Raw genomic sequence first — 9038 nt, 5'->3', positions numbered from 1 at the left:
TCTGGCTCTAGGTTACGTAGATTATCCCTTCTTTGCACAATAGCCATGTCTCCCACAGCACCAGAGAGCTTAGGTCAGAGAATCCCACAGGCTGCTTCTGCAGAAGGCAGCACTTTGCCTCCTGACCTTGGAGCTAACCACATCCCTCTGGGCCTCATGCTGCATTAGCCAGCACTGCAACTTGTCCCCCTTTGTAGTGCTAAATAGGAATGCTGCCCTGTAGCTGCATGATTGTTTAATCCAGGCCAGGACTTAACCAAACCTTGTATGGTAAATTGTACAGCGCAGGCTCTCAGCCTTACTCTGTGACCAGGATAGCCAAGACTCTTGACTATCCACATGTGAGTTAAGCATCTTTACTACACACAAGTTCTCTCTTTTCTCTGATGTGAAGAACATCACCAGTTTGGGGTGGAGTTTCTCCCTGCTCATTTCCTCCGTCACTAGTGCACCCATCCACATTCCTTTCCTTGCAGTTCAGTGCCACTGTGCTGAAGCCACCTTCCAAGCAAGCAAGGGTGTTACATTTAATTCTGCTTCAATTCACTGTTACTTTGTGGCTCAGCCATGCGGGCTTCCTAACCAGCTCAGATGTGGCGGAGTCACAAAGGGAGACACTGCCTTTTACTGTTGTATTAGATCAGTGGTTTTCATTTTTTTCATTTGCAGACCCCTAAAAAATTTCCAGTGGAGGTGAAAACCCCTTTGGAAATTCAATCTGTGGTCCATGGACCCCTACCATAGAAGTCTTAGACTGAAAATTGACTGGGCAGAATTCAACTATAAATGTTGCAAGTGCTCAGCGCAGCATTCAATGCAGCATGAGAAAGGGGCCCTAAGCTGTGGGTTTCTATGGTAATGACAACAATGCCAGGTTTTGACCTTTAGGTGGGGTATTCACATACTTTTGATCCATCAGAAAAACAGAATTCCTTTTTGTGGGATCTGAAGATTTATTTTCATAGTCACCTTTCACTGACCCTTTAGACCAGGGGCGGGCAAACTTTTTGGCCTGAGGGCCGCATCAGGTTTCAGAAATTGTATGGAGGGCTGGTTAGGGGAGGCTGTGCCTCCCCAAACAGCCTGGCGTGGCCTGGTCCCCACCCCCATCCGACCCCCCTGCTTCTTGCCCCATCCAACCCCCCTGTTCCCTGATGGCCCCCCCGAGACCCCTGCCCCATCCACCCCCCCTGCTCTCTGTCCCCAGACCCCCCGCCCCTAACTGCCCCCCACCGCCCCATCCAACCCCTCTTCCTTCCTGACTGCCCCCCCGGACCCCTGTCTCCATTCAACCCCCCTGTTCCCCGCCCTCTAACTGCCCCGGCCCCTATCCACACCCCCGGCCTCCCCTGCCCTCTGTCCAACCCCGCTCCCTCGCTCCCTGCCCCCTTACTGCGCTGCCTGGAGCACAGATGCACCGCACAGCACAGAGCACCGGGTCAGGCCGGGCTCTGCAGCTGCGCTGCCCCAGGAGCTCACAGCCCCGCTGCCCAGAGCATGGCGCCGGTGGTGCAATGAGCTGAGGCTGCGTGGGAGGGGGAACAGCGTGGGAGAGGCCGGGGGTGAGCCTCCCTGGCCAGGAGCTCAGGGGCTGGGCAGAATGGTCCTGTGGGCCGGATATGGCCCCCAGGCTGTAGTTTGCCCACCTCTGCTTTAGACATAGTCTGCGGATCACAAAGTGTCCATGAACCACAGGCTGAAAACCACTGCATTAGATATTGCCAACTCCATGATTGCTCTTGACATTTTACATCCATTATTCTTGTTCTAATCCAGAGGCTGGTACTGCACTTCCAGGTTATTTAGGCTGGTGTCCCAATATTGTTTCTGTACATGTGCTACCTCTTGGTCCTCTCCACCCAGAAAATCTCTTTGATAGAGTCTATGAAGTCCTTTCATACCCAGTACCACAAAGAGTCAGTGTAATGCACAAGGCTGGGAGACAAAACATGGGGTGAAATCTTGACCTCCATGGGAGTTTTGCCATTGAATTCAATGGAGCCAGGATTTCACCCATGAATTTTATTCCTAGCTCTATCGTTGACTTGCTGTGTGACCTTGAACAAGTCTCAAGGTTGGTGTACCTCATCGTGGCTCTAACCCTGCTCTTATTGAAGTCAATGGCAAGACTCATGTTGACTACAAGGGAAGCAGGATCAAGCCCTTTAACCCCCATCACGCCAACATGCAAACTGGGGATAACGTCTAACTTGGTAAAGTACTGAGCTCCTAAGCCACAAGATGCTATATTATTATTCACCCTCTTTAAGTACCATTATTCTTTATTTATATTGTTGTAGTGCCTACTAAGAGCCATGGTAGCTTTCCTAGCAACCTAATCCATTTTCCCTATATTTAGTTATGTTCAGGAATTACAGTAGTCCCATTGGTTTCATCCCACCAGCTTTCAGAAGTGACAAACGTCTAGATCAGGGGTTCTCAGCCTTTTCCCTTCCAGGGCCCCACGCCCCCAACATGCTATAAAAACCCCATGGCTCACTTGTGTCACAAGAACTGGTTTTCTGCATATAAAAGCCAGGGCCATTGTTAAGGGTAGCAAGCAGGACAAAATTGCCTGGGGCCCCACACCACAGCTACATTGCTCAGGCTTTGGGTGCAGGCCTGGGGGTTTCCGTTCCACACAGTGGGGCTTCGGCTTTCTGCTCTGGGCCCCAGCTAGTCTAATCCTGGCCCTGCTTGGTGGTCCCCTTGAAACTTGCTCGTGACCCACCAGGGGGCCTCAGACCTGTGGTTGAGAACCACTGGTCTAGACTGTCCCACAATGTCATCTATTCACTCTTATCTCCTGCTCCTCAAGTTCTCATTTGTAATTATACTGCTGTCCCTAGCGGATTGCATGGTCTGATTTAACTGCTCTGCAGCACAGACCAGCTTGCCTCCAGGTACTAGTTTAAATAATTCCAACCCTCCCTGACCCCGACCCCCACCAAAATTTAGATTTATATTGCTAGCATGTAGACTAGAGTTAGGGGGATCTTCCATGATTATTCACTTCAATAAAGCTGCATTTACTTCAGAGGCACTGGTGCCCCCTGTATTCTCACTTTGCACAAATATTCTAGGAAATGAGTTTGTTGGCAGGAATGTTAAGAGAAATAGCAAAGACTAGAGAGAATTCATGAAAATCAGTTTTAATTTTTAAAGTCTGAATATACACAGCAAGAACATGAATCTAAGAGTTATGTTTAACCAGTAAGGAAAGAGAAGTAACTCTATATGATGTGTTCAGTCATAACTAGAATGATTGAATGCTAAGTACTCACATAAGCCCATGGTGCCAGCCTCTATCATTCACTTGTTAAATTTTTAGACAAGCACCTTCCTGCTTTCTCTCCTGCTGCCCCTCACAATTGGGAGAAACTCCCCATAAACATCTGCAAAACTCACTCATTATCTTTCTTCAAAGCCACCCTGAAGAGTCTCCTTTGCCTTGATGCCTATTAAAAACTTGCCAACGGTTAGGCAGCTGGTATGCTGAGATAACTGCCCATCATGTTGACCAGTATTGTCTCATTATTTTCCTGTGGTGCCCCCTTTGTCCGTATCAATCTATTATCTTGTCTTATACTGAGATTGTAGGCTCTTTGGGGAAAAGGGAAAAGTCCTTTTGTTCTGTGTTTGTACTGCGCCTAGCACACTGGGGTCCTGATCCATTGCTAGGGCCCCTTGGCACCACAGTAATACAAATAAATAATAAGATGCTCACAAATAATTCACAAACAGAGCGAGAGGTTAACTTTGTCAAGTACGTTATTCACCACAAATTATTCCATTTGCTCCAGTAGAGAACCGCCTTTCTGAACCTGATCGCCCTTGCCTGAAAGGTTCCTTGCTGCGCAAGGAAAATAAACACCGCTGCACTAGAAACTGAGACTCTGCAGTGGACTCTGTCTAGCATGCATTGTGCATGGAACCAGGATTATTTCACACACCTTAGAAAGCGATGTTTTCCATACACAAAAAGAAACGTTCAGCCAGAATGACCGAGCAGGACAACTCATTCCATAGTACCTTGCTGATGCCAACAATGTGTCTTGTCTGCCTGTGAAGAGTTGATCCCTAGTGTTCTGTGTATCAGACACACTCTCCCCACTTTGTACTCTCACTGACTTCCTGGTCACCTTGGAGCTCCTAATATCTTAAATGCCCTGGCAGCTGTGAGGCATGAGCCTACAAGGGAAGCCCAGCAGGGAAGGGAAAAGAACCAGTTCAAGTGCCCACAAAAGTCTTCTGTGAGTAATGAAGGTGCACCAAACACTGAGCTGGTGGGAGAAAAGTGGCTGAACCTCAAGATCCAGAAGTCTGGGACTGTGTCCAAAGTCAGCCCAGAAAAGGAAGGAGACAATGTGTGTGCCTAGTCCTCTCAGTGTGTGTATATATAATCCCCAGTGACTGATTACAAGCAGGTTAGCCCTGACTGAACAAGAGGGGACACATTAGCAAGAGACTTGAAGCAAAATCCTACATGCACCCTATACGCTGAATGCTGCTTTCAGTTACACCTTACACTTACTGAAGTTAATGGCTTTGCACAGGTGCAACAGCACTGTCTGACTATATGAGAATAAATTGGAACAAGTTTTACCTCCTGGGAGTTGAGTGCAGATGGTTTCTTTAAACTGTTTTTTTTTTAAAGGAAATTTGTATCAGAGGCTGCTTTTAAAGTATTTGTATCACATTATTTAAATTTATCAAGATTCTTGTTCTTTCGATGTCACATTTTAGCCTTATTTCTCCTAGTTTTCAGTCTGCTGAAATTCAGTAGCCTTCAAGTTAACACCTCACTGAGATAATAAGCAAGGTGGAGGAAAAGAGTTCACAGCTTTGCTGCTGCTATTTAGCTGCAAAGAGTTGCCTGCAAGGACAGGAGTAAAGCAGCCTATGGGGAATGGGGGAGAAGAGAATGGATATGCTTCATTTTGATGTCTAAAGGCAGCATCAACGTTTCTCCTCCCCACCTCCCTAAAAGGTGGGCTTTTAGGCTTGTTTTTTACATTTTATTCTCTTGCTTATAGCTGATGTGTGCTGGGAATAGAGAGCTTTCCAACCCTCCCAGGTGAAAATAGTTGATCACCACCATAGGCTAAGATCTAGCAAGAGGCACTAGGTGGTGCTTCAACCTCACACCACTGCCAAAGCAGACAGAGTCAAAGTCATGCTGTGGAAGGAGACTTTGCATTATAGCTCCCCAAACACCCTCCATCAGAGTGCTGGCATCCAGTGGCTCTCAGATATTCTCACATTATGCTCCACTTCTTCAGGGATCATCTTGTGGCCTGCCCTCCCAAGCTCCCTGTCCGAAATCCATGTCTCCCCGGAGACAACTGGGGTGTTTAGTTACCTCATAAAAGGGTGCTAGGCCAATGTTAAGGAGAAAAGACGAAAATCAAGTCACTCCAATGAAATACACCCAACAACCAGACTCCCCTGCTCCCCTTGCATGTCTCACTGGCTAATAACCCTCCCATAACCACCACATTAGGTTCTACACAACACAAAATTGGAGTCTACTTGGGGGTTGTGGTAGTTATTCCCTCTCCTTTCCAGTCATCTTAAGGGGTTGTCCACGAGTCCATTCTTCCTTTTTTCTGGAGATGCCAGTGGGGTCACTGCCCACCAGTTCTATAGGGGCAGTCACCAAAATCTTGAGGGGAACACCTACCACATCCTTTCCCCAGTCAAAGAGGCCTGGGGAGGTTGGCTGACCAACAGGACTTAAAGCTGGCCCTGCTTTTTATAGGTTGGGCCAGGGAAATCTCACCCTGTAATGGGTGGGTTTTCCCTGTTTTGAGAAATCTCCACAAAATGCTGGGAAAGATTCCTCAGCACAAAGAAATCCTACTTACCAGGGGATGAGGTTTCCCTGACCCACTCCTCCAATTCACTGCCTCCTCATGACCATGACAACCATGGCCCCCTAACAATCCCATGCCTCCACTACAACTATACACCCTATGCCCCCCTCGCATTACTCCCTAGTGGCCCTCCACCTCTCCTCTTTCTACCCACTCAAGAATATTACTCTTTTGCCTTTCAATAACACTTCCTATTGAACGATCTCAAAGCATTTTACCAACAGCAACACCTTTAGCCTCACTAACCTCTTGTGAAGCAGGAATGCATTTGCCCTATTTTACAGATGGCGAAAAACGAAGCAGAAAGAGGTTGAGTGATCTGCACAAACTCACATAGAGAATCTGCGGTACAGACAGGACTAGAACCCAGAATGGCCTCCTGGGAAACTAGGGAAGGTCACATTTGAAACTGCACTGTTCAAATGTACAAAAAATTTCAGAAAAAATGTAACCCCTCCTCTTCCAATCACTCCTCTCAAAAAACCTTTAGCCCTCTTTATAAACCAGAAAGAAGCAGAAAAAGGGATATGAGCACAATTTAAAGCAGAAAATCCTTTGCAGATCTCTTTTAAGAGTACGCTTTCTTTTGTAAATTGGCTTTAATTTTAAAATGAAAATACTACAGTCTTACACTTATACAGCATGTTTCATCCTGAAGGATTCCAAAGGAGTCTACAAACTGTTGCAGATAGAAGTATCTCAACCATTACTACAATGCAGCCATCTCTGAGGCTGAATACAGAAGCTGTACAAAACTGCTCAGCAATTCAACACCTTTATGACAGAAAGTGAAGAACAGGAATATCAAATCAAAATTGTGGGATGGAATTTGACTAGGCAAGATGCCATTAACCCTGTGTTTGAATTGAGGCAGGAAACTGGAGAGAACAACCTTACAAAGAATGACACAATGTCTGTAAGGGGTATAAGTTTTATGGCCATTAATATTTGATGAAAGACATCACTTCCAGCAACAGAAATAATCCCCAGCATTGTGCTGAAGTGAGGGCAATGTACCATCTATTAAACAACAGCACTTTCTGAAGCACACTGGGTTTTCTTTCAAGGTCTCCCATCCAAATGCTGACCAGGCCCACCCCAGCTTTAGCACGGAAGATGAGATCACATGCTGATGCTAATGAGGTAAATGAGGCTGAGCTGCTAACACTCCCAAGGCTGAAAATCTACAAGCACTGCCACGTGTATGCAATGAGCATGCAAAGCTCTTCAAAACAGAAATAAAAGCAACATACTGACTAGGGAACTCTGTTGTATGGAGTCAGTGTTTGCTACAACAAGGTCTTCCATTATATGGCTCTGGTTACAGCAAAATATTATTTTGCCTTATAAAAAGCTTCATCATGTACCTTGGAATGGGAAAACCACAAAATCACTTACAGATCTTCTATTTGAGAAGGAGGAGATAGGCCAAGATATTAGCTCCAAGAAGCTGCAATAAAGAAGATAAATGGGAATAGGAAGAGTTCTTAACGAGCAATCCAGAAAGACATCTCTTTCCCCTTTTGCCCCCAAACCCCCCCTATCCCTCCACCCCCACCCCTCCTAAAAATCAAGAAATGGACAACAGCCATATCGGGGCTGAAGGGAAGAGAGAACATTTGCAACATTTTCCATTGTCGCCTTTCAATTTACAACCAGATTCCATTAGCCTCAGTCATCCCATTAAGGGAGCAAATCTCAAGTCACATACAGTACGGGGCTTAATTGCTTTTAATGGTAGAAGATCGTATTCCCCTGTATCATGGCAAGGGATTAAAAGAAACCAAGCCAGGTAGGAGGTGAATGTAAAACCTGATGTTGGTGCCAAGCTAACTTTTTTTTTTTTTTTTTTTTTCTGATTTCCATCCAAACATGCTTATTTTGGCAGCCCAGCCAGAAGACTAATGAAATCATAGTAAACATGCTGTCCAATTCTTACCGCTGCAGGACAGTAGACCAAATGTAAGTCTTGCGAATAGCAGCTGTTTTTATGGAAATTGTTTTGCCTTTTGGATTGTCGTCTGCCCCTCGATGGGCTGCGCACATAGATTCCGCCTGGGAGCTTTTGCTATTATTTTCCTGATATCTGCTTTTTAATTAAGTGAAGTTTTGTTGTGGGGGAGCAAGGTGATCTGGGGTTTTTAAGAGCTTCCTTTCAGCAGACTGAAGGTATGGCTCAAAGGGACTGGTAACAGGAGACAGGGCTCTTCACCTTGTGGCTTAAAGTCACCCATCGGTTGAAACTGATTGAAGGTAGTTGGTTACTTTATTATTATTTTTAATCATGTTTCTTATGGTAATGCCTTGGAACCAGCCCAGAATGGGGCCCTATTGTGCTAACACAGAGAAGCAGGTAGTCCCTGTCCCAACGTGCTTACAATCTAAATAGACACGACAGACTCAAGGGAGGAGGGAGAGGTAGAACATAATTACCATTTGGTAGCTGCTTAGTGGCCTATGCAAAGCGAGTTGGTGTTCTCAGCCCTCTATCCCCAACGTGTCATTCTAGGAATCATGTTGCCTAAAGGCAGGGTTTTCAAAAGCACCTAAGGGAGTTAGAGGCACAAGTCCCATTGAAAGTCAATGGGATTTGTGCTTCTAATGCCCTCAGATGCTTTTGAAAATTCCACCAAGTTCTTAATTATAATGGTTGAAGAGCAAGGTCTTGGATATAGGTACCATTTTAAATGCAACATCCCCTAGAGTCCAAGGATGAAACCCTGGCTCCATTGAAAATTCCCGTTGACTCCAGAGAGGCCAGAATTTCACCCCAGATATCTGGGACCTGATTTTGAGTTTAGGCACACCAGTACCAACCTGAAGTAACTCCACTGAAGTAAAAGACAGTGATAATAGTAGCTTCTGTGTAGCACTTTTCATCTGTAGATCTTAAAGCAAAGGTGTCATTATTCTCATTTTACAGGTGGAGAAACTGAGGCACAGAGTTGTGAGAGGAATTAAGGCAACCCAGTTACTCTGGACTTAAACTGGTGTAACTGAGATCAGAGTCCAGCCCATGAGTTTTAGCAGGATTGGGCAATGGTATATTTCTGCTAGAATATAGCCTATCTAGCGAGAATCACAGAATCACAGAACTGGAAGGGACCTCGAGAGGTTATCTAGTCCAGTCCCCTGCACTCGTGGCAGGACTAAGTATTATCT

The sequence above is a fragment of the Eretmochelys imbricata genome, chromosome 1, assembly GCF_965152235.1.
Source record: "Eretmochelys imbricata isolate rEreImb1 chromosome 1, rEreImb1.hap1, whole genome shotgun sequence".
NCBI lineage: Eukaryota > Metazoa > Chordata > Testudines > Cheloniidae > Eretmochelys > Eretmochelys imbricata.
The sequence above is the reverse complement of the archived record's forward strand: the minus strand, read 5'-3'. Positions refer to the sequence as shown.